We start from the raw sequence: 25,131 nt of genomic DNA on the forward strand, positions 1-25,131 counted from the left end.
CTCTCAGCGCTGCTGGCACAATTTAGCCGTTCAGATGCTTCTTTCCCCTCCTCTCCTCCCTGCCTCTTCTGCAGCTCCAGACTCTAGGCCGTCCTCCACCTGAAGAGAATACGTGGGTGTCTTACAGCTCTTACCAGATGAGGCTTCCTAGGCACGTAGCCTAGCTCGCTCGTGCTGGAGCTGGGGGCAGGCGCACGGGGCAAGGGGGGCCAGGGGAGGCTGAGGGGGAGCTCTGGTGAGCTGGGGAGTCAGCCATCTTCTGCACCCAGAAGCTGCAGGGGGAAAAGGTCATCATCCTCCTCCTCCTTTCCCTCTTCCCTTCTATCAGCTCCCGGGTAACTCCTAGGGCTGCCCTCACCCGCTCGCCTTTAGCATACCAGAAGCCTGCCTCGGCGGGTCATTTGAAGCTTCCCATCCCACCAGCCCCAGTAGTACAGGCACACAAGGAGATACCCCTGCACCCACCAAAGGGGCTCGCTCACCTCGCCGGCAGCCCTAGGCCTCACCCGACACAGGGAATCGTGTCCGACACACCACCACGCTGCAGCAAGAGCAGAGGAGGCCTTTCCTTACCAGGAAGCAGCAACGAGCACGGCGGCATCACCTCACAGGCACTGCAGCATCGCAGGGCTGTTACCTGCGGAGAGAGCAATGGGGATCACAGTGACGCCACCGCGCGTGCGCGGCTCCCGGGCTCAGTACCCAATTCTGGTCGCTGGGCAGCAGCATTATCTGAATTACTCTTCTCGATTAATACCATCCAGAAACCGTAACTTGGCTGCATCCACAGAGCTTCTATTCCTCTGCACCTTTCCCCCTCGCAGCCCCAGCAGCGCCATTCATTGCCTCTGCACCAAACAGCAAAGTGTCTCGAGGGAGGAGAAGCAGCACAGCAAACCTGGGGAACAAGGTTGGGTTCCCACCCCCGCAGAATAAGCCCCAGGAACTGCTTGTAGGCATGTGGCATCAGGGTTGTGATCGGGTTTTGGTTTGGTTTTCTTTTTTTTTCCCCCGCCTTCTTTACATAATGTAATAATTGGGGTTGCTTTTCCAAACTACTGAGTTCTGTGGGGATTTTTTGTGCTTTTGCCCTACAAAAAATGGTCATTTTCACTTTCGGTTTTGTGCATGAGAATGGTTGGCAGGTGCTTTTAGGTTGTTGTTCCTTCCCCCCACCCCCTTTTTTTTTTTCCTTTCCAGCCACACAAATCCAGCTGGAGTTGGCTTTCCCAGAAGCCCCAAGTTGTTTTCTTTCCACCAGAATTCTTCCTGTATTTTCACCCCTCATTGCAGGCCCAGAGTCAAGGGGTTTGAGGTATTTTTGTGCCCAGGCAGCAGCTCCCAGGCTGCATAAGCAGCCCCACAGGGGGAAGTCCCCGTTTGAGGGAATCGGCCCCAAATTGGGATGGGAAAGTGAAGAGAAGGAGAAAAAACCCTGAATAACCTGAAAAAGAACACCTACTCCAGCCCACCAAGCACCGGTCACCTTGCCTGACTCACCTCCAGGGCCCACATCACGCTCGGCTCATCGCTTAGCACCCTCAGATCACAAAAAAAAAAAAGAGTAAAACCCATAATGGAGCCCTATAGCCATCAGTCACATCTTCCCTCCAGTACTACACAGACTCACCTTCTTACAGCGCTCCCCTGGGCTCTCCTCCGTTGCCCTGCACGACTCATCCATCTGCACCTGGAAAAACAGCGTTACTGAACAAGTCACCTGGAGGCACAGCAACAGCTTAACCATTCCACAGCTCCTGCGCCCACGTAGGAATACCATCTAGAGCCCAACTACAGCCTGCCGTTAAAGGAAATGCATTAAATCAAACGTTAAGCCCTCGCACATACAAGCCGGAACAGCAAAAACACGGCACGCTCGCGCACCCAGGGCGCAGCCCGACGGAGGTCCACGCGCACCTCGCCGGTTTGATGCGGAGCCACCCAGCATCCCTGCGAGCACAGCTGCAGGCGCAACAGCAGTTTCACCTACACCCATCTCGGCGCGCAGCGCTTCTGAAGCTTTAAGCTGAAAGCCCTACCTTGACGCTTGGCCACACTAGAAGCGAGCCGTAGCTAGGACTCCACAGAAACACAGCAACACAAATTGCACACCCACAGCGGCGACAGCCTTGCAACTACTTAGACCAGGAACAACAGAGGAAAGTAAAACGGCTTCATCACCCGCACAGGAAAAGCGGCAGACGGAGGCAAAGGGTCAGCATTCATAGCCCTTACAGAACACAGGCGTTCTCTCTCCTTCCATTCCTAAACCCATCCCTTAGGTCTAAATATCGCAGCCCTGCTGTGGCAATAGCGAGAGCGGGGAACGAGAGCCCTGCCGCCGGCCGTTTGTGCGGCAGGACACAAAAACAGAGGGACATGTTTTGCCACACACAACCCTGAATCTCCTGAAAAGTTATGTTTACCAAAAATAGGCATTTGGAACATATTGCCAAAAACAAAACATTCGGCAATAAAACTTTTATGTGTTTGACACCCGCACATTTTTTGGGAACTTGCTATTTGCTTCCTGGTTTTGCTGGTCTTCCCTCAGAAGTTCTACCTGCAGCCAAGTTATTCCCACCCGCCCGACCGGTTCAAGCATTCACCTTCCTGGTATTACCAGCACATTGAGACACAGGCGAGGAACTTAACTGCTCTTCTAAAACTATCCAAATGACAATTACAGCCCTGAAAGAGGAGTGGAAGAGAAGAACAGGAGAGATCAGGCAGCAAAAATGCTCTGCAGGCTGCTGCCAGCCAACACTGCACTCTTTTGTTAAAGCCACCCCGCCCCCCCAAATGCAAACAAAAAAACCCCCCATGACTTCATGAAGTGCGTGGGTTTTTTTTCTTTTCAGTAGTCCTTTTGGAGCTCATCCCTGTCTCAGCATCTTGTCTTGTCAGAGCATGAAGTGCAGATGATCTGTATCCCGATGACATTTGCATGGGATGAATACATTTTCAGAAATAGACCCGATCCGTGAGACTCCTGTCACCTTTGTGGTTTTAATAATCGTAACTCAATTTTATCGACTGACACACTTGTGAGAAAACTAATTAACTTGAAACGTAGCCTCTCCTCGGGGAAAAAATGTGTTAGACACCAAATGAAACCGATTCAGAGCTCCAAACCACGATGGAGCCGATAGAGCTGTTGTGACTTAGTTTGTATGTTTAATTAATTGGTTAATAACTCTTCTAAGCAGCGCAGAATGAAGAGCTGGACCCAAAGAGGGTGCGCTGCGCTGGATCCAAAAAGCACCCTTCCTCCAGAGACCCGCCTCAGGTGGCGAGTTCGCTCTGGTGCATGCCGGCCTCCCGAACTTCGGGGTCCGATGTGACCGGACCCCCACCTCCGGGGAGGGTCCTCGTACCCTGCCCAACCCTTGCTTTCCCCTGCAGCCCCCGATGCCCCCACGCCACCCCCACAAGCAGCCAAACCGGCTTCTGCTTTTGGCCCCCAAACCAGCTCACTTTGGGACCGGTTCTGAGCCAAAAAGCCCAGCTGCTGAGCCTGTTCTCAAGTCCCAAAAGCGCAGCACTTGACCTCTGCTCCTCAGCCCAAAACCACACCACTTAGTCCCCTCGCTCAGGCCCTCAAAACGCACGACTCGATCTGTTTCAGGGCCCCGGCGTCAGCCACAGGAGCCTGCTCTCAAGGCCCAGGAACAGAAGAGCTGTGCTCTCCACGCTCAGGGACCAAACCAGCTGAGCCTGGCTGCGTCCCGGCCCCCTCCGCAGTCCCCACGGGCAACGCTCAGGGCCGCGGAGAGCGCAGCCACCCCGCAGCCCTGCACCCCCACGGCCCACGCGGGCACTGTCGGGGAGGCCTTGGGAACTGAACTGCGCGGGCCCGGCCCCGCACCCCGGCGGGGCAGCCCAGCACCGGCCCGGCAGCGCTTTCTTCCTGCTCTCGCAGGCCTCGTTTCCCCGGCAGCGCCGGGCCCGCACCCCAACCCCACAGGGGGCCGGGCCCGGCCCGCCTCCAGCAAACCGCGGCGGCAGCAGCCGGGGTCCCTGCCTGCCTCGCGGGCAAGGGGGGACCCGCCCGGCACCGCAGGAGCCCCCGCCGGGGTCGCCGCCGCCGCCGCCCGACCCCGACGAGGAGCAGTCGAGAGCCGGGTGGGGCTGCCCCTACTCCCCGGGGACGGGCACGGGCTCGGCCCCAAAACCCAACCACCGACCCACGACAGCGCTCGGCCCGGGGCCGCTGCTGCCCGCACCCCGCCGCCCCCCCGGGGGCTCCGCGGACCGGGAGACCCCACAGCCGAAACCCGCCGACCCACAGCGCGCCCGGCCATGCGGCTCCTCACCTGCTCTGGCGCGGCTCCGGCTGCCCCACGGCCCGGCACGGAGCCGAACCCGGCCACCGGACCATCCGCCGACCCCCCCAACCCCCGGACGCTCCGGGACGGTTCTCGTCCCTTTTCGCTCTGACGCCTCGAGCCGAGCCGGCCCCGCTCCTCCGAGCTACCGGCGGTGCCCGCTCGGCTGCTCGGGGCCGGGCCCTGTTCTCGCCCGGACGCGAGAAGCCGCTCCGGGGTCTTCTCGGTGCGTCCAGCCCCGTGCCGTGCCGGAGCGGGGAGAGCCGGGTACGAGCGCGGAGCCCTGGGGCAGGGGTTGCCCCAGTGCCGCCGACGGTGTGTGGGGGGGTGTCGTCGTCCCCCGCCCCACGCGGGGGGCGCACACACGGTACACCCGCGGGCAGGGGCATCCCCGGGGAGCCGTGCGGCCGGGCTGCGCCGTAGGAGGGGAAGGTGATGTTGGTTTCCCATTTTCCCCGCAAACTGATCCTCCCCCCCGGCCCCCCTTTCCCGCGCGTTACAGCCCGCGAAAAAGCTTTTAACAACCCGATCGACAACACTCCCTTTATCCCTCTTCCAGCAGCAGCAGCGAGAGATTAAGGCAACTGCAGCAGAGGGGAGGAAGGCAAGGAGAGCCTTTTCAAGCAAGGGCAGGACAAAATGCACGGCGTGGACAGGCACAGGAGAGGCTGCATTATCTGGAAAGCACAACGCCTGCCCAAGGGCAGAAAATAAGGAACGAATTGTTTCCAAGGAGCTGCAGCAGACGAATCACCTTTTTCTTTATTGCACTCCTGCCCTTTGTTATCCAAAGCGATAGGCTTCACCACCGGGCAGAAAATAGCTGCCTAGATTTACACGGACAACCAGAAACAATCAAGCCACCCAGCAAGAAGTTCGCAGCAGAGGTATAACCCATCAGCAGCTAAAACATTTGTTACGCAGGCACAACTAGGCACTAAACAAAGGCTTTCCAACTCTGGAGGTCTAGAACAGGTAGACATTAGCACAGAAGCACAAGGGGCTCCGTCACACTGCACAAATCTCCCCGTGCCTACACACGCACACGTTCAGAAGTTAGTTATCAGAAAACGCCCGACTCAGCCATTTGCCACAGTCACGAGACTCACGACATGACACACGAGGTGGGCTCAGAGTTTTAAGGCAAGAAATACCTCCCCCATCCCCCACCAGAGATCTTTCAGGCTCCAGACCTGCCATCTCCCCGCACCAAACGTAACCGGCCAAAGGCTTTCAGGTGACCCAAAACACAGTACACAAAAAATAACCGGGGAGAGCCCTACATTGTGGAAAAGCGAACGATGCCCGACCGGGGCTTCTCTGCGGGGCCCGGCCCCCGCCCCGCCCCCGGCCCGACCCGCACGGAGATACCCCCCGGCCCGCGCCAGGCCTCACCTCACACGGAGACCCACCCGCTGAGCGAACTCACCCACCAGCGCTCTCCGGCCCCCGGACACGGCCGCGCTGCTCTCTCAGGCGGCTGCCGCAGGCGAGGCTCGGGCACCGCCAGGCCTCCAGCCGTCCCGAGGGGCTGCCGGACACCGCAGGGGATGGCTGCCGGCGGCCGGACCGCCGCGGCGCTCCCCGCCCAGCTCCCAGCAGGCTCCGCCGGCCGCGGGCTTCCCACGCCGGGCCGCAGAGGGGCCCCGGCACCGCACAGGGACGCCTCGCGACCCGGCCGCCACACGCACCGGCCCTTCGGCCTCCACACGCACCGCTCCCGCCCCCGTCCGCCGCGCCGCGCACGCGCCACCGGAAGCCCGAGCCCCGCGGGGCGGCCCTTAAAGGGCGGCCGGAAGGAGCGGCCCCCACCGGCCCCGCCCCCGCGCCGGACCGCCCCCGCGCCCAGCCGGTGAGCGCCAGCGCCCCCTGCTGGCCGGGCCGCGCTCAGCTCGCGAGGGCGCCGAGGGCCGGGCGGGGCGGGGCGGGACGCCCCGGCTCGGGGCCAGCGCCTTCTCGGGGCGAGCGGGAAACCCCTGCGGGCCCCGGTCACGGCCGGGCACAGCCGCGCGCCCTCCGAGAGCTGCTGAACGCGGCTGCCGCTCGTGACACATACCGAGCCGTCTGCGACGGGAGCGGGCAGAGGAGGAAGGGGCCGGCGGCCGCGGCGCCCTGGCCCCAGGCGGGGGGGGGAGGCTGGGGCCCGGGGGGCCGCCCTGCTGGGTCACTGCCCTGCGCCGCACCGCGCTGGGGGCTGGGGCCCGACCGGCGCCGGGGGACCGGGGGCAGCCACGAGCAGGGGGCCTGAGCTTAGCCACGGCCTGCAAAACACCCCGAAGCGTGAGACGCTGCAAGGCCAAGGTGGTCCTTGGCAATGGGGGCGCCTGGGCTCGGCCTCCGCCTTACCTGTCCTGGGTCTGCGTGGCGTTCCAGGGGAATGGTGTTTTCCTTGGGCGGAAGGTGGGCTGGCCGTTCGGCCGTGCTCCGGCCGTTACCGATCCTGCCAAAGGCGCTCGCACGCTCTGGCCCATTACTGCTGTGGTACCGTGCCGTAGCAGGAAGGTGTTGTGTTTTCTCACAAAAAGCCTCCTATGGTCAGTTGAAGAAATAACCTCCTTCCGTGGCACTGACTCTTTTTGTACAGTCCATAGCCGGCTTTCGGCTTTTGTCTTTACAGCATTCAGTTTGCTTTCTGCCTAGCTTTCTACCTGCTGTGAAACATTTGGATGGTTTTTTCTTGTTGGTTTTTTTTTCCCCCTACTTGCTCCACAACTCCCACACCAACCACCCAGCGCGGCTCGCCTTTCAGCCCCCAGACCCAGGAGCCTTGCCCTGGGACGGCCCTTACATGTCAGCAGAGTTGTTCCAGCTCTCACCCTGTCCCTACCCAGCTGAGGACGTCTGTGTCCGTGGGAGACACCCAGACACTCCCCCTGCAGCGTGGCAGCCCCCTGCCCCGTCAGTGAAAACTGCGGCAATATCGGCTAAGTTTAAAAGCGTCGGCAGGAGGTGCAGAATACGTAAATAAAGCGGCGGTTGGCTGCCGGGTATGGGTGCGATATAAATACATTTTGTTTACAGGCCTTCGTGCCTATTCAGCGTTGAACGGCACCGCAGCCCACCCACCCCGGGGCTCACGGGGCTCGGAGAAGGGTCTCTCCAAGGGCACAACCTAAGGCAGCGCAGGAAGCCCAGCTGCCACGCTCCCAGTCGCTACGGGACACTTGCTTACAGCTACACCGACGAGGGTACGGATGAGGCTGGAACTAGCAGAAATGCTGACTCTTCTGGCCTTTTATTTGTGGAAGGTACAGCGCGCGAGCCTCGGCGGCTCACAGGAGAAGCGCGCAGTGCTGCCTAACTCTCATTCTCAGCTCACGTACTACTGCCAAAGCTCCTGCCCTGTGCTGTGCCAGATGCCGGCTGGCGTGAGCACCTGGGCTCCTGAGGGACCCCCTTGTCCTGAGAGCCAGAGGTACTCACTTCCCTTTGCATGAGGCCTGTAGGAGATATACCCTGCAATTTAAAAAATCCGTATCAAATGTGGCAGACTCAAAAGAGGGCATTTTTAAAAAGGCAGGTTTGTTTTCTTTGTTAACTTTACGATCTACAGCCTAGCAAAGAGCTCCCTTTCAGTGTCAGTCGCTTGGCTTTCTCCCCTACTGACGAGGTCCCAGCCTCCCGGTGAGATCTCGCTGGAGATATTCTGAGTTTCCCTCGAGTACGTGGCTGCCCTGGCCCGAGGCCAGCGAAGAAGCTGACTTTGCCCGTGCCTGAATCAGCAACACGTCCAGCAGGCGACTTGCAGAGCCCAGGGAACCCTCGTAAAGAGGTTTGGGGGTGGGGCGCGCCACATCTGCGGCATCGGCCGTGGGAAAGGACCGGCGCAGTAAAACAGGTGGGTGAAACCGCGGTCCGCGCCAATACGTGCTGCTGCCTGGGGCATCGCTTTGCTGCGGGTCAAGTCAGATGCTCTCTGTAAGAGTCAGTCAGGGTAAAGGCAGCAGCAGATTTCTTTTCTGCTCATTTTAACAAAGGCTGGACGGAGCCCATAGAGGAAGGCACTACGCGTCTTGCTGGGTTGGTTTCCCTGCCTTCTCGTAAGCTGTCGCGGAAACTTGCACGAGCAAAGCCTGTGCAAGCTGATGACAGCCACACACGGTTGAAGAGGGAGCAGACGGTGAGAGCAGAGGTGTGCGCTCAGGCTGTGCGCTGGAAGCTAATGCTAATGCTGCAAAATAAAGAGTGGATTTTCTTTTTTGGGTTTAGGTGAGCGCTAAACATGACATGTGCATATGTGCGTGTGTCTCTCGCAGGTTTTTGTCATACACCCCACCCTCCCACCCCAAAAAAACAACCCACACATGCCACGCGTTAAACAGTGGTTTTCCGTTGTACTTAGAAGTGCTTACATAGGTGTGTTGGTTTTTTTCTTTTTTATTTTTTAATGCAGAAACAGCAATACGATAGATTTAATACAGCTAGCAATTAGATGGGTGTAGCTTTAGAGCGTCGGCTGTTTACAAAGCAACCGCACACCTTCTTTAACTCACAGTTTAAACAAGTAAACTTGCAGTGCATCACACGTGCTTTGTACAGTCACGTTCCACACGGCAGGCCAGATGCTTCACCCTGCCTTGTCCTTGTTGCCCCGACTCCAACGGGACCGCCGAGGCCATCCTGGGGACAGCGCCGCTTTCTAGCAGCTGGGTTGCTTGCCTGGACGCCCCACAGACAAAGAGTCATTTCCCCACTGAACCTCTTCTCAAATAATTTCCTAGCCCTGCAGGCCCCACGTCCTTTGGTTCATATTTCCTTTTTTCCGGGCTTGATGCACAGGACCGACGATTTCCAGAAATAGAAACAGAGGCTGATTCAGTCCAGGCTAAACATTCTCTGACCTAAACCAAACTGTCTTCGAAGAGATAGCTGTACCGTAGGCACCACCTCGGGAACAGAAGTTGCCCTGTCATAAAAAAAAAAAAAAAAAAAAGAAGGAAAACAAGGCATTTCAGGCTGAGGAGGCTGAGCGGTGTGCTGGGGGCGGTGGGGGTTGGAAAGAAACAGTTCAGACGATTAGAGCGAGCTTAGCGTTGCAAAGCGTGCCATTATTTTTAATTTGGCAGTCAGAAGACAATAGATTCTGACACTGATTTCCTGTGTGCTGCGGGAGTTCTCGCCTCAGCATTCCTGTGCACCATTTTACTTTTGTGTCCCGTCCGCTTCGCTTTTGCGCTGTAGCTCTCCGGTTCTAGCTACGCTTCCCACCACCCCCATTACTCTTTGACAAGCCCAGCTCTCACTGTGCTTCCCTTCCCTTCCCTTCCCTTCCCGTATGCGCGTGCAGGGAAAAGCCCGCGCGTCTGCCACTACAGGACACGCTCTGGGAGGCAGGAGAGATGACGACGCTCCCTGACAGAGGACACAGCTGAGGGGCGGTCCGCCGGGGCTGGGGAGATGGCAGCACCTTCCCTCAGCTGCCCCATCCGAGCACAGGTGCAGGTGAGCACTGAGGAGAGACAAGCAGGCAGGAGCCGCAGAGCGAGAGAGAAAATAAAATTCACGGGTGGGTGCTACTTGCGTCTCATTTTTAGCGCAAGGGATGAATTCTCAGCACATTCTTGGAGCTGCCCCTTTGGGACTCATGGAGAAGAGGGAGGTTGGCCACGCGGTGCAGCCCAGCTCTGCTTCCCCTAAATGGTTTTACTGTTCAGGTGTTGCCCTAATCTGGCCGGTATCCCTGCAAAGAGTTTGGGATTTCTGCTGCCTCTCCGGGCCAGCCGCAGACCCTGACTTCATCGCAGCGAATGACCCTGCACTCCTCAGAGCGGTTGCCGAGTCACATCCCGCTGCCTTCCCTGCAGAACCGGTGACCCTTTTTCAGCCCTTGCCCCCTCTTCTCTCCGCTCGTTGCCCATCCCTTTATCAGTGCCGGCACCGATCCTGCCTCCAGCTCGCCCTGTCTCCACCTGCGAGCGCCCAACAGGAGCTAAATGTCTCCTCAAGGACGCACGGAAGAGACGCGCAGGTAACCCAGCACAGACCCCCTGCAAACATCTTCTTTCCATTTTCTTTCCTCTCCTGACACGAAGAGATGACTTAGGAAAAAGCGTACTGCTCACACTTCACCTGCACTGCTTCTACTTTCACTTTCGCTCTCCTTGGCAGTAATTAATAGCGGTGGCTGGGGGGGCTGGGGCATTCCCCCAAAGCGGCTGCAGTTACATCCGGGCGGTTGTGGCACTCCATTAGCTCTGTAGTTTTTAAATCTAAATCTTCTGGAATTGTTAGTTCTGCTCAGGAATCACCCGTACCTGCAAATTTTCTTAATAGCTACGCTTGACCCCAGCCACTGTTTAACAGCTCACCTTTATTTCTCTTCATTTAAGAACCTAAAGCTTCGTTTACTGCTTGGGTTGGAAGCAGGAGCTGTCGCTGCCTCTGAACTTTCTAACAGCCCTGTTACAATTTCAGTACTACCCGCTCCCAATTTAGCTTTCCGGGTCGATTTTCATTCTAGATTCGAAAATTTCCTTATTTTGTTTCTGATCAGGAGTCATTAATGCCTGCAGTTGATTTAGTAACGGCTGTATTTAGATTGAGCTATTAATGACTCGCAACTCTATTTATGGCATAAAAAAGGACTGCCTTTATTTTTTTTAACTACAGATTAGGAATAATGACTGCCTGGTTTGTTCAGTAATAGGTGTGATTAAATTTAGTCACGACTCCTCCCTAAATAATATGTATTTATTTGCACTCTAACAATTTAACCTTCCCTTTACCGGCCAGGGGCACCGACAAGTGCCCGTGCGTACCTCCGCTCCCCCTGCGCCGGCTCCCCAGGGAACAGCCTCTTACCCTGACCAGAGTCTGCAGCGGCCCGTTGTCATCCCAGCTCCTCGCCCTCGAGAAAGCGGCCGCCTGAAGCGGCGGCAGCTCCGCTGCTGCCCAGAGGGGACGGAAATGGCGCGGGGTAAAGCTCTCCGGGCCGCCTGCGTCCCGCGCGGAGGCGGTGACCTCAGCAGCCTGTACGCTGTTGGGGCCGAGCCAACAACCTGAGGAGGAGTCGCAGGGCGTAGCTGTTTCTGCAACAACCACGCTTTCCCGCCTGGCTGGACAAGAAAGCGGGGCCTGCGGGGGCCTGGAGAGGCAGCATCGCTGCAGGTTGTGCCACGGCTGTTGAGAGGCCAAGGCAACACCTGAAACAGTGAACGGCACAACTAGTGAAAACCCCCAAGGTTCCGGGTTCAGTAAAGACAGGAATTGCAGCAGCACAATAAAATGATCTCACGAGGGGAAAAAAAACAGCAAAGCAAAAACCAAACCCCAAACAGAACACCATACCACTAACCCGTCTCACCGCCCCCTCAGCGCCCAAAACAGCATCCTGGGAGAAAAAAAGCAAAGCAGGCCACAAGGGACCTTTCTAGTACAGATGCCGCCAAAGAGTGCCAAGCTCTGGAATCCTTACCTCAGGCAACGCCTCCGCTTCTCTAAACGCCAGAGCACGCCTGCCCGGGGGGCTGAGACAGCCCCAAAGCTGCGACCGCCCGAGGGAACACGGGAGCACCGACGCCAGAGAAGCCCAGGGCCAGAGCCGGGGCTCTTCGACCCCCGGGCCCCGCCCCCGCCCTTCCCACAGCGCCCCGCGAAAGGGGCGGGCCGAGCCCCCCGGGGGGTGAAGGCCCCGGGAGCCGTACGAGAGCCGCCTGGAGTTCCCGGCACGGGAGGGAGGGGGGAGAGAAAACACCCAAACCGAGCCCCCCGGGCGGAGCAAACACAGGCTCGGGCTGTTGCCGGGGGGCGGGGCCTGTCGCTAAGGGGAGAGAGCCGGCACCGCCCCCCGGGCCGTTGCCGGGGGGTGGGGCCTGTCGCTAAGGGGAGAGAGCCGGCACCGCCCCCCGGGCCGTTGCCGGGGGGTGGGGCCTGTCACTAAGGGGGTGTGTCCAAAGGGACGCTGGCAATGCCCCTGGAGCCATCACCAAGGGCAGGGCCTGTTGCTATGGAGGGTGGGGCCAGGCAGCACCAGCAACACCCCCAGGCTGTCACCAGGGGGTGGGACCTGTTGCTAACTGGGGATGCTGGGGAGCACACGAGCACGGCCCCACCCCACCAGGCCCTCGCCAGGGGGCGGGGCCTGTCGCAAAGGTGGGTGGGGCCAGAGGGGTCAGATATCAGCCCGCGCGTATAGACCAGTGCGTCCCAGTAATGACCAACATGCCACACAGTATGGATCCCAGTACATCCCAGCTCCCTCCCAGCGACGCCCAGTACATCCCAGTTCCCTCCCAGTACATCCCAGTTCCCTACCAGTGCAGCCCAGTACATCCCAGATCCCTCCCAGTCCGTCCCAGTTCCTTCCCAGTCCGTCCCAGTACATCCCAGTTCCCTCACAGTACATCCCAGTTCCCTCCCAGTTCACACACAGTTCACTCCCAGTTCCATTCCAGTACATCCCAGTACATGCCAGTTGCCTCCCAGTTTCCTCTAAGTACATCCCAGTACTTCAAAGTTCCCTCCCAGTACATCCCAGTTCCCTCACAGTACATCCCAGTACTTCACAGTTCACTCCCACTACATCCCAGTACGTCCCAGTTCCCCCTTGGTACATAACACTTCCCTCCCAATACATCCCAGTTCCCTCCCATTACATCCCGATTCCCTCCCAGTACATCCCAGTTCCCTGCCAGTATGTCCCAGTACATCCCAGTTCCCTCACAGTACATCCCAGTTCCCTCCCAGTACATCCCAGTACATCCCAGTTCCCTCCCAGTACATCCCAGTACATCCTGGTACATCCCAGTTCCCAACCAGTACATCCTACTACATACCAGTTCCCTCCCAGTTCCCTCCCAGTTCCATCCCAGTTCCATCCCAGTACATCCCAGTACTTCACAGTTCCCTCCCAGTACATCCCAGTTCCCTCTAAGTACATCCCAGTACTTCACAGTTCCCTCCCAGCACATCCCAGTACGTCCCAGTTCCCCTCAGTACATAACACTTCCCTCCCCGTACATAACAGTACATCCCAGTGTCCTCACACTACGTCCCAGTTCCCTCCCAGTACATCCCAGTTCCCTACCAGTACATCCCAGTTCCCTCCCAGTTCCTTCCCAGTACATAACAGTTACCTCCCAGTACATCCCAGTAGATCCTGGTACATCCCAAATCCATGCCAGTTCCACCCGGTACAACCCAGTACAAGCCTGTACATCCTAGTTCCTCCACGGTACATCCCTGTGCATCCCCGCACATTGTAGTGCCTCCCAGTACATCCCAGTTCCCTCCCAGTACTGGGAGGGACCTGGGATGTACTGGGAGGGAACTGGGATGTACTGGGAGGGAACTGGGATGTGCTGGGATGTAATGGGACGGAACTGGGATGTAATGGGATGGAACTGGGAAAGAAGTGGTAGTGAACCGGGAGGGAATTGGGATGTACGGGGATGAACTGGTAGGGAACTGGGATGTACTGGCATGGAACGGGGATGTATTGGGATGTACAGGAACGTAACTGGAATGTACTGCGATGTACTGGGATGTACTGGGAGCAAACTGGGATTTACTGGGATGTACTGGGAGGAAACTGGGATATACTGGGAGGAAACTGGGATATACTGGGAGGCATTGGGAGGGAAGTGGGTGTCAACTGGGACATTCCAGTTTCCTCCCAGTACATCCCAGTTCCCTACCAGTGCAGCCCAGTACATCCCAGATCCCTCCCAGTACATCCCAGTTCCCTCCCAGTCCGTCCCAGTACATCCCAGTACATCCCAGTTCCCTCACAGTACATCCCAGTTCCCTCACAGTTCACACACAGTTCACTCCCAGTTCCATCCCACTACATCCCAGTACATGCCACTTTCCTCCAAGTAAATCCCAGTTCCCTCCCACTACATCCAAGTTCCCTCCCACTTCCCTCTAAGTACATCCCAGTACTTCACAGTTCACTCCCAGTACATCCCAGTTCCCCCTCGGTACATAACAGTTCCCTCCCAGTACACCCCAGTACATCCCAGTTCCCTCCCAGTATGTCCCACTACATCCCAGTTCCCTCCCAGTCCATCCCAGTTCCCTCCCAGTAAATCCCAATTCCCAACACTTTCCACCCAGTACATACCAGTTCCCTACCAGTACATCCCAGTTCCCTCTAAGTACATCCCAATACTTCATAGTTCCCTCCCAGCACGTCCCAGTACGTCCCAGTTCCCCTCAGTACATAACACTTCCCTCCCAGTACATACCAGTACATCCCAGTGTCCTCACAGTACATCCCAGTTCCCTCCCAGTACATCCCAGTTCTCTCCCAGTTCACTCCCAGTACACAACAGTTACCTCCCAGTACATCCCAGTACATCCCAGTAGATCCTGGTACATCCCAAATCCCTGCCAGTTCCACCCGGTACAACCCAGTACAAGCCTGTACATCCTAGTTCCTCCACAGTACATCCCAGGGCAACCCCGCACATTGTAGTGCCTCCCAGTACATCCCAGATCCCTCCCAGTACATCCCAGATCCCTCCCAGTCTGTCCCAGTACGTCCCAGTACATCCCAGTTCCCTCACAGTACATCCCAGTTCCCTCACAGTTCACACACAGTTCACTCCCAGTTCCATTCCAGTACAGCCCAGTACATGCCACTTTCCTCCAAGTAAATCCCAGTTCCCTCCCACTAAATCCAAGTTCCCTCCCACTTCCCTCTAAGGACATCCCAGTACTTCACAGTTCACTCCCAGTACATCCCAGTTCCCCCTCGGTACATAACAATTCCCTCCCAGTACACCCCAGTACACCACAGTTCCCTCCCAGTATGTCCCACTACATCCCAGTTCCCTCCCAGTAAATCCCAATTCCCAACACTTTCCACCCAGTACATCCCAGTTCCCTCCCAGTACATCCCAGTTCCCTCTAAGTACATCCCAGTACTTCACAGTTCCCTCCCAGTTCACTCCCAGTACACAACAGTTACCTCCCAGTACATCCCAGTACATCCTAGTAGATACTAGGACATTTCAAATCCCTGCCAGTTCCACCCGGTACAACCCAGTACAAGCCTGTACATCCTAGTTCCTCCACAGTACATCCCTGTGCATCCCCGCACATTGTAGTGCCTTCCAGTACATCCCAGGTCCCTCCCAGTTCACTCCCAGTACACAACAGTTACCTCCCAGTACATCCCAGTACATCCCAGTACATCCTGGTACATCCCAAATCCCTGCCAGTTCCACCCGGTACAACCCAGTACAAGCCTGTACATCCTAGTTCCTCCACGGTACATCCCAGGACATCCCCGCACATTGTAGTGCCTCCCAGTACATCCCAGTTCCCTCCCAGTACTGGGAGGGACCTGGGATGAACTGGCAGGAAACTGGGATGTACTGGCATGGAACGGGGATGTATTGGGATGTACAGGAACAGAACTGGAATGTACAGCGATGTATTGGCATGTACTGGCAGCGAGCTGGGATTTACTGGGATGTACTGGGAGGAAACTGGGATATACTGGGAGGAAACTGGGATATACTGGGAGGCATTGGGAGGGAAGTGGGTGTCAACTGGGACATTCCAGTTTCCTCCCAGTACATCCCAGTTCCCTACCAGTGCAGCCCAGTACATCCCAGTTCCCTCCCAGTCCGTCCCAATCCCCTCCCAGTACATCCCAGTTCCCTGCCAGTATGTCCCAGTACATCCCAGTTCCCTCCCAGTACATACCAGTTCCCTCCCAGTACATCCCAGTTTCCTCCCAGTTCCCTCCCACTACATCCCAGTACATCCCAGTTCCCTCCCAGTACATCCCAGTTCCCTCCCAGTACATCCCAGTTCCCTCCCGGTACATCCCAGTTCCCTCCCAGTACATCCTACTACATACCAGTTCCCTCCCAGTTCACTCCCAGTACATCCCAGTACTTCACAGTTCCCTCCCAGTACATCCCAGTACGTCCCAGTTCCCCTCAGTACATAACACTTCCCTCCCAGTACATACCAGTACATCCCAGTGTCCTCACAGTACGTCCCAGTTCCCTCACAGTACATCCCAGTTCCCTACCAGTACATCCCAGTTCCCTCCCTGTTCCTTCCCAGTACATAACAGTTACCTCCCAGTACATCCCAGTAGATCCTGGTACATCCCAAATCCCTGCCAGTTCCACCCGGTACAACCCAGTACAAGCCTGTACATCCTAGTTCCTCCACAGTACATCCCAGGGCATCCCCGCACATTGTAGTGCCTCCCAGTACATCCCAGTTCCCTCCCAGTACTGGGAGGGACCTGGGATTAACTGAGAGGGACCTGGGATGTACTGGGAGGGACCTGGGATGTACTGGGAGGGACCTGGGATGTACTGGGATGTAATGGGACGGAACTGGGATGTAATGGGACGGAACTGGGAAAGAAGTGGTAGTGAACCGGGAGGGAATTGGGATGTACGGGGATGAACTGGTAGGGAACTGGGATGTACTGGCATGGAATGAGGATGTATTGGGATGTACAGGAACGGAACTGGAATGTACTGCGATGTACTGGGATGTACTGGGAGCAAACTGGGATTTACTGGGATGTACTGGGAGGAAACTGGGATATACTGGGAGGCACTGGGAGGGAAGTGGGTGTCAACTGGGACATTCCAGTTTCCTCCCAGTACATCCCAGTTCCCTACCAGTGCAGCCCAGTACATCCCAGTTCCCTCCCAGTACATCCCAGTTCCCTCCCAGTCCGTCCCAATCCCCTCCCAGTACATCCCAGTTCCCTGCCAGTATGTCCCAGTACATCCCAGTTCCCTCCCAGTACATACCAGTTCCCTCCCAGTACATCCTGGTACATACCAGTTCCCACCCAGTACATCCTACTACATACCAGTTCACTCCCAGTTCACTCCCAGTACATCCCAGTACTTCACAGTTCCCTCCCAGTACATCCCAGTACGTCCCAGTTCCCCTCAGTACATAACACTTCCCTCCCAGTACATAACAGTACATCCCAGTGTCCTCACAGTACGTCCCAGTTCCCTCACAGTACATCCCAGTTTCCTCCCAGTACATCCCAGTTTCCTCCCTGTTCCTTCCCAGTACATAACAGTTACCTCCCAGTACATCCCAGTAGATCCTAGTAGATACTAGGACATTTCAAATCCCTGCCAGTTCCACCCGGTACAACCCAGTACAAGCCTGTACATCCTAGTTCCTCCACAGTACATCCCAGGGCATCCCCGCACATTGTAGTGCCTCCCAGTACATCTCAGTTCCCTCCCAGTACTGGGAGGGAACTGGGATGTACTGGGAGGGACCTGGGATGTACTGGGAGGGACCTGGGATGTACTGGGATGTAATGGGACGGAACTGGGATGTATTGGGAGGCACTGGGAAAGAAGTGGTAGTGAACCGGGAGGGAATTGGGATGTACGGGGATGAACTGGTAGGAAACTGGGATGTACTGGCATGGAACGGGGATGTATTGGGATGGACAGGAACGGAACTGGAATGTACGGCGATGTATTGGGATGTACTGGCAGCGAGCTGGGATTTACTGGGATGTACTGGGAGGAAACTGGGATATACTGGGAGGAAACTGGGATATACTGGGAGGAACCTGGGAGGGAAGTGGGTGTCAACTGGGACATTCCAGTTTCCTCCCAGTACATCCCAGTTCCCTACCAGTGCAGCCCAGTACATCCCAGATCCCTCCCAGTCCCTCCCAGTACATCCCAGTACATCCCAGTTCCCTCCCAGTACATCCCAGTTCCCTCACAGTACATCCCAGTACTTCACAGTTCACTCCCACTACATCCCAGTACGTCCCAGTTCCCCCTTGGTACATAACACTTCCCTCCCAACACATCCAAGTTCCCTCCCAGTACATCCCAATCCCCTCCCAGTACATCCCAGTTCCCCGCCAGTATGTCCCAGTACATCCCAGTTCCCTCCCAGTACATACCACTTCCCTCCCAGTACATCCCAGTTCCCTCCCAGTTCCCTCCCACTACATCCCAGTTCCCTCCCAGTACATACCAGTTCCCTCCCAGTACATCCCAGTACATCCTGGTACATCCCAGTTCCCACCCAGTACATCCTACTACATACCAGTTCCCTCCCAGTTCACTCCCAGTACATCCCAGTACTTCACAGTTCCCTCCCAGTACATCCCAGTACACACCAGTTCCCCTCAGTACATAACACTTCCCTCCCAGTACATAACAGTACATCCCAGTGTCCTCACAGTACGTCCCAGTTCCCTCACAGTACATCCCAGTTCCCTACCAGTACATCCCAGTTCCCTCCCAGTTCACTCCCAGTACATAACAGTTACCTCCCAGTACATCCCAGTACATCCCAGTAGATCCTGGTACATCCTAAATCCCTGCCAGTTCCACCCGGTACAACCCAGTACAAGCCTGTACATCCTAGTTCCTCCACAGTACATCCCAGGGCATCCCCGCAAATTGTAGTGCCTCCCAGTACATCCCAGTTCCCTCCCAGTACTGGGAGGAACCTGGGATGTACTGGGAGGGAACTGGGACGTACTGGGAGGGAACTGGGATGTACTGGGATGTAATGGGACGGAACTGGGATGTATTGGGAGGCACTGGGAAAGAAGTGGTAGTGAACCGGGAGGGAATTGGGATGTACGGGGATGAACTGGTAGGAAACTGGGATGTACTGGCATGGAACGGGGATGTATTGGGATGTACAGGAACAGAACTGGAATGTACTGCGATGTACTGGGAGCAAACTGGGATTTACTGGGATGTACTGGGAGGAAACTGGGATATACTGGGAGGAAACTGGGATATACTGGGAGGAAACTGGGAGGGAAGTGGGTGTCAACTGGGACATTCCAGTTTCCTCCCAGTACATCCCAGTTCCCTACCAGTGCAGCCCAGTACATCCCAGTTCCCTCCCAGTCCGTCCCAATCCCCTCCCAGTACATCCCAGTTCCCTGCCAGTATGTCCCAGTACATCCCAGTTCCCTCCCAGTACATACCAGTTCGCTCCCAGTACATCCCAGTTCCCTCCCAGTTCCCTCCCACTACATCCCAGTACATCCCAGTTCCCTCCCAGTACATCCCAGTTCCCTCCCAGTACATCCTACTACCTACCAGTTCCCTCCCAGTTCACTCCCAGTACATCCCAGTACTTCACAGTTCCCTCCCAGTACATCCCAGTACGTCCCAGTTCCCCTCAGTACATAACACTTCCCTCCCAGTACATACCAGTACATCCCAGTGTCCTCACAGTACGTCCCAGTTCCCTCCCAGTACATCCCAGTTCCCTACCAGTACATCCCAGTTCCCTCCCTGTTCCTTCCCAGTACATAACAGTTACCTCCCAGTACATCCCAGTAGATCCTGGTACATCCTAAATCCCTGCCAGTTCCACCCGGTACAACCCAGTACAAGCCTGTACATCCTAGTTCCTCCACAGTACATCCCAGGGCATCCCCGCACATTGTAGTGCCTCCCAGTACATCCCAGTTCCCTCCCAGTACTGGGAGGGAACTGGGATGTACTGGGAGGGACCTGGGATGTACTGGGATGTAATGGGACGGAACTGGGATGTAATGGGACGGAACTGGGAAAGAAGTGGTAGTGAACCGGGAGGGAACTGGAATGTAGGGGGATGAACTGGTTGGGAACTGGGAGGTACTGGCATGGAACGGGGATGTATTGGGACGTACAGGAACGGAACTGGAATGTACTGCGATGTACTGGGATGTACTGGCAGCGAGCTGGGATTTACTGGGATGTACTGGGAGGAAACTGGGATATACTGGGAGGCATTGGGAGGGAAGTGGGTGTCAACTGGGACATTCCAGTTTCCTCCCAGTACATCCCAGTTCCCTACCAGTGCAGCCCAGTACATCCCAGATCCCTCCCAGTACATCCCAGTTCCCTCCCAGTCCGTCCCAGTACATCCCAGTACATCCCAGTTCCCTCACAGTACATCCCAGTTCCTTCACAGTTCACACACAGTTCACTCCCAGTTCCATTCCAGTACATCCCAGTACATGCCACTTTCCTCCAAGTAAATCCCAGCTCCCTCCCACTACATCCAAGTTCCCTCCCACTTCCCTTTAACTACATCCCAGTACTTCACAGTTCACTCCCAGTACATCCCAGTTCCCCCTCGGTACATAACAGTTCCCTCCCAGTACACCCCAGTACATCCCAGTTCCCTCCCAGTATGTCCCACTACATCCCAGTTCCCTCCCAGTCCATCCCAGTTCCCTCCCAGTAAATCCCAATTCCCAACACTTTCCACCCAGTACATCCCAGTTCCCTCCCAGTACATCCCAGTTCCCTCTAAGTACATCCCAGTACTTCACAGTTCCCTCCCAGTTCACTCCCAGTTCCCTCCCAGTACATCCCAGTTCCCTCACAGTACATCCCAGTACTTCACAGTTCACTCCCACTACATCCCAGTACGTCCCAGTTCCCCCTTGGTACATAACACTTCCCTCCCAACACATCCAAGTTCCCTCCCAGTACATCCCAATCCCCTCCCAGTACATCCCAGTTCCCCGCCAGTATGTCCCAGTACATCCCAGTTCCCTCCCAGTACATACCAGTTCCCTCCCAGTACATCCCAGTTCCCTCCCACTACATCCCAGTTCCCTCCCAGTACATACCAGTTCCCTCCCAGTACATCCCAGTACATCCTGGTACATCCCAGTTCCCACCCAGTACATCCTACTACATACCAGTTCCCTCCCAGTTCACTCCCAGTACATCCCAGTACTTCACAGTTCCCTCCCAGTACATCCCAGTACACACCAGTTCCCCTCAGTACATAACACTTCCCTCCCAGTACATAACAGTACATCCCAGTGTCCTCACAGTACGTCCCAGTTCCCTCACAGTACATCCCAGTTCCCTACCAGTACATCCCAGTTCTCTCCCAGTTCACTCCCAGTACACAACAGTTACCTCCCAGTACATCCCAGTACATCCCAGTAGATCCTGGTACATCCCAAATCCCTGCCAGTTCCACCCGGTACAACCCAGTACAAGCCTGTACATCCTAGTTCCTCCACGGTACATCCCAGGGCATCCCCGCACATTGTAGTGCCTCCCAGTACATCCCAGTTCCCTCCCAGTACTGGGAGGGACCTGGGATGTACTGGGAGGGAACTGGGACGTACTGGGAGGGAACTGGGATGTACTGGGATGTAATGGGACGGAACTGGGATGTATTGGGAGGCACTGGGAAAGAAGTGGTAGTGAACCGGGAGGGAATTGGGATGTACGGGGATGAACTGGTAGGAAACTGGGATGTACTGGCATGGAACGGGGATGTATTGGGATGTACAGGAACAGAACTGGAATGTACTGCGATGTACTGGGAGCAAACTGGGATTTACTGGGATGTACTGGGAGGAAACTGGGATATACTGGGAGGAAACTGGGATATACTGGGAGGAAACTGGGAGGGAAGTGGGTGTCAACTGGGACATTCCAGTTTCCTCCCAGTACATCCCAGTTCCCTACCAGTGCAGCCCAGTACATCCCAGTTCCCTCCCAGTCCGTCCCAATCCCCTCCCAGTACATCCCAGTTCCCTGCCAGTATGTCCCAGTACATCCCAGTTCCCTCCCAGTACGTACCACTTCCCTCCCAGTACATCCCAGTTCCCTCCCAGTTCCCTCCCACTACATCCCAGTACATCCCAGTTCCCTCCCAGTACATCCCAGTTCCCTCCCAGTACATCCCAGTTCCCTCCCAGTACATCCTACTACATACCAGTTCCCTCCCAGTTCACTCCCAGTACATCCCAGTACTTCACAGTTCCCTCCCAGTACATCCCAGTACACACCAGTTCCCCTCAGTACATAACACTTCCCTCCCAGTACATAACAGTACATCCCAGTGTCCTCACAGTACGTCCCAGTTCCCTCACAGTACATCCCAGTTCCCTACCAGTACATCCCAGTTCCCTCCCTGTTCCTTCCCAGTACATAACAGTTACCTCCCAGTACATCCCAGTAGATCCTGGTACATCCCAAATCCCTGCCAGTTCCACCCGGTACAACCCAGTACAAGCCTGTACATCCTAGTTCCTCCACAGTACATCCCAGGGCATCCCCGCACATTGTAGTGCCTCCCAGTACATCCCAGTTCCCTCCCAGTACTGGGAGGGAACTGGGATGTACTGGGAGGGACCTGGGATGTACTGGGATGTAATGGGACGGAACTGGGATGTAATGGGACGGAACTGGGAAAGAAGTGGTAGTGAACCGGGAGGGAACTGGAATGTACGGGGATGAACTGGTTGGGAACTGGGATGTACTGGCATGGAACGGGGATGTATTGGGATGTACAGGAACGGAACTGGAATGTACTGCGATGTACTGGGATGTACTGGCAGCGAGCTGGGATTTACTGGGATGTACTGGGAGGAAACTGGGATATACTGGGAGGCACTGGGAGGGAAGTGGGTGTCAACTGGGACATTCCAGTTTCCTCCCAGTACATCCCAGTTCCCTACCAGTGCATCCCAGTACATCCCAGATCCCTCCCAGTACATCCCAGTTCCCTCCCAGTCCGTCCCAGTACATCCCAGTTCCCTCACAGTACATCCCAGTTCCCTCACAGTTCACACACAGTTCACTCCCAGTTCCATTCCAGTACATCCCAGTACATGCCACTTTCCTCCAAGTAAATCCCAGTTCCCTCCCACTACATCCAAGTTCCCTCCCACTTCCCTCTAAGTACATCCCAGTACTTCACAGTTCACTCCCAGTACATCCCAGTTCCCCCTCGGTACATAACAGTTCCCTCCCAGTACACCCCAGTACATCCCAGTTCCCTCCCAGTATGTCCCACTACATCCCAGTTCCCTCCCAGTCCATCCCAGTTCCCTCCCAGTAAATCCCAATTCCCAACACTTTCCACCCAGTACATCCCAGTTCCCTCCCAGTACATCCCAGTTCCCTCTAAGTACATCCCAGTACTTCACAGTTCCCTCCCAGTTCACTCCCAGTTCCCTCCCAGTACATCCCAGTTCCCTCTAAGTACATCCCAATACTTCATAGTTCCCTCCCAGAACGTCCCAGTACGTCCCAGTTCCCCTCAGTACATAACACTTCCCTCCCAGTACATAACAGTACATCCCAGTGTCCTCACAGTACGTCCCAGTTCCCTCACAGTACATCCCAGTTCCCTACCAGTACGTCCCAGTTCCCTCCCAGTTCACTCCCAGTACATAACAGTTACCTCCCAGTACATCCCAGTACATCCCAGTAGATCCTGGTACATCCCAAATCCCTGCCAGTTCCACCCGGTACAACCCAGTACAAGCCTGTACATCCTAGTTCCTCCACAGTACATCCCAGGGCATCCCCGCACATTGTAGTGCCTCCCAGTACATCCCAGTTCCCTCCCAGTACTGGGAGGGACCTGGGATGTACTGGGAGGGAACTGGGACGTACTGGGAGGGACCTGGGATGTACTGGGATGTAATGGGACGGAACTGGGATGTATTGGGAGGCACTGGGAAAGAAGTGGTAGTGAACCGGGAGGGAATTGGGATGTACGGGGATGAACTGGTAGGGAACTGGGATGTACTGGCATGGAACGGGGATGTATTGGGATGTACAGGAACAGAACTGGAATGTACAGCGATGTATTGGCATGTACTGGCAGCGAGCTGGGATTTACTGGGATGTACTGGGAGGAAACTGGGATATACTGGGAGGAAACTGGGATATACTGGGAGGCATTGGGAGGGAAGTGGGTGTCAACTGGGACATTCCAGTTTCCTCCCAGTACATCCCAGTTCCCTACCAGTGCAGCCCAGTACATCCCAGTTCCCTCCCAGTCCGTCCCAATCCCCTCCCAGTACATCCCAGTTCCCTGCCAGTATGTCCCAGTACATCCCAGTTCCCTCCCAGTACATACCACTTCCCTCCCAGTACATCCCAGTTCCCTCCCAGTTCCCTCCCACTACATCCCAGTACATCCCAGTTCCCTCCCAGTACATACCAGTTCCCTCCCAGTACATCCTGGTACATCCCAGTTCCCACCCAGTACATCCTACTACATACCAGTTCCCTCCCAGTTCACTCCCAGTACATCCCAGTACTTCACAGTTCCCTCCCAGTACATCCCAGTACGTCCCAGTTCCCCTCAGTACATAACACTTCCCTCCCAGTACATACCAGTACATCCCAGTGTCCTCACGGTACGTCCCAGTTCCCTCCCAGTACATCCCAGTTCCCTCCCAGTTCACTCCCAGTACATAACAGTTACCTCCCAGTACATCCTAGTAGATCCTAGGACATTTCAAATCCCTGCCAGTTCCACCCGGTACAACCCAGTACAAGCCTGTACATCCTAGTTCCTCCACAGTACATCCCAGGGCATCCCCGCACATTGTAGTGCCTCCCAGTACATCCCAGTTCCCTCCCAGTACTGGGAGGGACCTGGGATGTACTGGGAGGGAACTGGGACGTACTGGGAGGGAACTGGGATGTACTGGGATGTAATGGGACGGAACTGGGATGTATTGGGAGGCACTGGGAAAGAAGTGGTAGTGAACTGGGAGGGAATTGGGATGTACGGGGATGAACTGGTAGGAAACTGGGATGTACTGGCATGGAACGGGGATGTATTGGGATGTACAGGAACAGAACTGGAATGTACTGCGATGTACTGGGAGCAAACTGGGATTTACTGGGATGTACTGGGAGGAAACTGGGATATACTGGGAGGAAACTGGGATATACTGGGAGGAAACTGGGAGGGAAGTGGGTGTCAACTGGGACATTCCAGTTTCCTCCCAGTACATCCCAGTTCCCTACCAGTGCAGCCCAGTACATCCCAGTTCCCTCCCAGTCCGTCCCAATCCCCTCCCAGTACATCCCAGTTCCCT

The 25,131-nt window shown here is 56.1% G+C and overlaps 1 long non-coding RNA gene across 1 annotated transcript; it reads right to left on the reverse strand.

The window, feature by feature from the left end:
- Positions 1-8,638: 8,638 nt before the first annotated feature.
- Positions 8,639-12,013, reverse strand: LOC142051268 (uncharacterized). The gene is made up of 3 exons (XR_012658378.1): positions 11,743-12,013; positions 11,087-11,470; positions 8,639-9,234 (listed from the first exon to the last, which is right to left on the reverse strand). It is a non-coding gene; the product is annotated as an uncharacterized LOC142051268 (long non-coding RNA).
- Positions 12,014-25,131: the final 13,118 nt, after the last annotated feature.

The sequence above is a fragment of the Phalacrocorax aristotelis genome, unplaced genomic scaffold (genome assembly GCF_949628215.1).
Source record: "Phalacrocorax aristotelis unplaced genomic scaffold, bGulAri2.1 scaffold_92, whole genome shotgun sequence".
NCBI classification, from domain to species: domain Eukaryota; kingdom Metazoa; phylum Chordata; class Aves; order Suliformes; family Phalacrocoracidae; genus Phalacrocorax; species Phalacrocorax aristotelis.